Source organism: Dipodomys ordii, unplaced genomic scaffold (assembly GCF_000151885.1).
Source record: "Dipodomys ordii isolate 6190 unplaced genomic scaffold, Dord_2.0 Scaffold66, whole genome shotgun sequence".
NCBI classification, from domain to species: Eukaryota; Metazoa; Chordata; class Mammalia; order Rodentia; family Heteromyidae; genus Dipodomys; species Dipodomys ordii.
In genome coordinates this window covers 2,638,133-2,641,525 of record NW_012267282.1, presented here as the reverse complement: position 1 = coordinate 2,641,525, position 3,393 = coordinate 2,638,133, and the positions used below count along the sequence as shown (strand labels likewise).

The following is a 3,393-nucleotide window of genomic DNA, read 5'->3' as shown; positions in this document are numbered from 1 at the left end:
GGGCCTGAACTCTGGGCCTGGGCGCTGTCCCTCAGCTCTTCAGCTCAAGGCTAGCGCTCTACCACTTGAGCCATAGCACCACTTCTGGCTTTTTTTTTTCTGTTTATGTGGTGCTGAGGAATCAAACACAGGGCCTCATGCATGCAAGGCAAGCACTCTACCACTGAGCCACCTTCCCAGCCCTTTTTTTGTAAATGTTAAGAAATTTATTTTATTTTAGTGTGGTGTGGTGTGTGTGTGGTATGTGTGTGTGTGTGTGGTGTGTGTGTGTGTGTGTGGTGTGTATGTGTGTGTGCGTGGTATGTGTGTGTGGTGTGGATGTGTGTGTGTGTGTGTGTATGTGGGTGCTGAAACTGGGTGGTGAGTACAGGGTAGGTTCTGTCGTGTTCTAGCCACAGCTCTACCTCTGTTTGCTTTTGTTTTGCTTATCGGAGGTTAGAGTCTCACAGACTTTCCTGCCCAGGTTGGATTCTTACCAGGACCCTCAGATCCTGGCTTCCTGGGCAGCTAGGATTACAGGCGTGAGCCACCTGTTCCCTGCTTGAAATGTAATAGTCGAAATGTCATTCCCCCCGCCTAGGAAGCTTTATCCTGACACCAGTCTTTTGCAGCAACTCTGGCATTTTCCTTTGTCACAATTGTGCCACTAGAAAAATTTCAAGAAAAGACATTAAATTTTACAACGTGGGGAAACAAGCTGTTATAATTAGGTTTGGGTTAGACTCCATCAGGAATCCTCCACATTCCAGTCTCATCCAACCTTGCTGACATGTAGCTCCTGAGACCCGAGCCGGGCCGCCCCTGCGCTGTGCGGCCCAGCCCGCACTGACTCGTTTGGAAGGGGAAGCTCTGCAGGAGGGCGCGCTTGCATGTGCGCATGCGCAGCCTGAGTTTCTCCTCTACAGGAAGGAGCTGACAGGAATTCCTGTGGAAACGACAGACTGAGAGTGCACACGGGCACAGTGGACACTTGGGTGTCAGGTCCAGGGACACGCGTGACACTCGGACAACCATCCTGAGCCCCGCGTGTGCTGGGGAAGGAGAGGAACGGGCCTGGCTGGGGCTTCAGAGCTGCTTTCCTGTCAAACCCAGCCGCTGGCTGAACAGGGAAGAGAGGATGGCAGAGGCTGTGACCTTGACTGCCCTCCACCCCGGGCCTGGGCGCCAGCCGAGAGTCGAGCCGCTTGGCGTGATCTCTGCGGGATCCTGCAGCTGCCCACGCCGCCATTTGTCTCTACTCCTTGGGTGATCTCACATATTTAAGGGACTTGGTATTCAAAACAGGAAGACCTGCCCAGCGTGAAACTCTCAGTTCAAGTACTGACTGGAATTGGGATAATCCTCATAATCCTCGCTCCCTCGGGATGCTGTGGTGACAGCGAACCGAACCACAGATTAAACACAAACAAGAGAGAAAAGCTGGAGATGCCGGGGATCGAACCCGGGGCCTCATACATGCAAAGCATGCGCTCTACCACTGAGCTACATCCCCCAACCTGCCTGCTCCTGCTCCTGCAAATCTCTGCTACACTTGCACGGGACTTTTGACCATCCTCTTTTATTTTAAGCATTTAAATCATTTCCCTCTTTAAGATTGTTCACACCATCTTGCAACTAAAACGATAGCTTTACTAGAACTAAGGACCAGAAAGAAAAATAGGATTTCTTTTCTGGTGGCTCAGCTTTTTGAGTGATTTCGGGTTTGAAGACTTCATCTTCCCTGGCCCCTTGCTCTGGGTATTAGATGAGCAGACACAAAGTTTCAGATCAGATCAAAGTGCTCTATATGCAGTGTGTTTAGAAACATCACAGTGAAATGCCTTTATGCAATTAATATATACTGACAGAGAGGAAGAGAGGTAGGAAGGAAAGAAAGAGAAAAGGAAGGAAGGGAGGGAGGAAGTTTGTTTCAGCCCAGAATCAGGGCTCAAACTTGGAGGAAAGTGTAAGGTTTTAAATCAGAAAAGGACCACGCAGAGAGAAATAAAAGAGTGACAGCAAAGTTTATTGGGGGTACACTCCCAGGTGAACTCCCAGGTTGGATCAGAGAGGTCGCACTGAGTGTAGTTGTAGCAGAGCTTTTATAGGCAGGGTAAAAGTAGCACTTGTAGTGAGCAGGGACTTGTGGCATGTAGCTTGTTATGCCAGTTTGAGTAGTCTTAGGCCAGTGCACTGGAAGAATGGTTGACTCAGATGGTGCTTTTGGGTAGGAACGTGGTCTTTCTCAGCAGCAGCCTTTTCCCCTCGCAGTCTGACATTTTTCCCAGCTGCCTACTTCCCCCAGCAACCTGACAGAAGAAAAGAGCCTTTATTTATTTCTAATTGTCTTGTGGTTCTGGGCTTTGAGTTCAGGACCTTACAGCTTGCTTGGCTTGTTTGCTGCATTGTCACTCTACCTCTTAGGCCATACCTCCAGCCTGCCATTTTGCTGATTAATTAAAGAAGTTTTTCAGCCTTTTCTACCAGGCTTCCAGGGGTCATAGGCCCACTGACTGACAGCTTTACCTTTTCTCACCAGCCTCAAGATTTCTTGAAGGGAAGGCACTTGCTGTGTGGACACCACACCCTAAAACTGTCCAGTGGATGGCCCTCGCTACACCTCCTGGTGCTGGGCGCAGTGGCAGAGAGCCTACCCACAGCACCTCCCCTCCCTCCCCAGCTCGTGAGGGAGGTGAATGAGGGGTGTAAGCCCCCAGGTGCCTCCTGAGCCGGCTGAGCATCTTCTTGGCCCTGGGTGCGAATCCGCCTATTTACTGCCATTTGAGAGAGAGCTGAATGGCTGGGAGGGGACAGAGCTGTTGAACCAAGCAAGCATCCTAGGCTCTCCTTTGGCGTCTGTGAGGACCCTGCAGAGAGACCTGGCCTGGTGTGTGCCCTTCCTGAGGCTCAGGAGCAGGGCTGCGTGTCCCCTCTGGGGGCCCTCCCTGAACAAAGCCCTGAGATCCAAGCAGGGCTGCCCCCCCTCCTCCCTGAGATCCAAGCAGGGCTGCCCCCCTCCTCCCTGAGATCCAAGCAGGGCTGCCCCCCCCTCCTCCCTCAGATCCAAGCAGGGGTGCCCCCCCTCCTCCCTGAGATCCAAGCAGGGCTGCCCCCTCCCCGCCCCCCCTCCCGCCTGCACAAAGCCCCGAGACGCAAGCGGGCGCGGCGGGGCTGGACGGCAGAGGACGTCGGCAGAAGGGGGGTCGGTGACGCTGAGGCCTAGGACAGGGGTCTGGGCTGAAAAAAAAAAGTAAAATATAAGCGCGGAAACCTCCCCGTCGGGGAATCGAACCCCGGTCTCCCGCGTGACAGGCGGGGATACTCACCACTATACTAACGAGGACGGCCGCGCGGGCCTCCTCGGCGGCCGCCTTGAGGGAGAGGGCGGAGCGGGGCGGGACGGGCTCCGGGGCG

The 3,393-nt window shown here is 53.6% G+C and overlaps 2 non-coding genes across 2 annotated transcripts; both read right to left on the bottom strand.

Annotated features, from left to right (window-relative positions):
• Positions 1-1,420: 1,420 nt before the first annotated feature.
• On the bottom strand, positions 1,421-1,492 carry Trnaa-ugc. The gene has a single exon. It is a non-coding gene; the product is annotated as a tRNA-Ala (tRNA).
• Positions 1,493-3,250: 1,758 nt separating this feature from the next.
• Trnad-guc lies at positions 3,251-3,322 on the bottom strand. The gene has a single exon. It is a non-coding gene; the product is annotated as a tRNA-Asp (tRNA).
• Between the last annotated feature and the right edge of the window lie 71 nt (positions 3,323-3,393).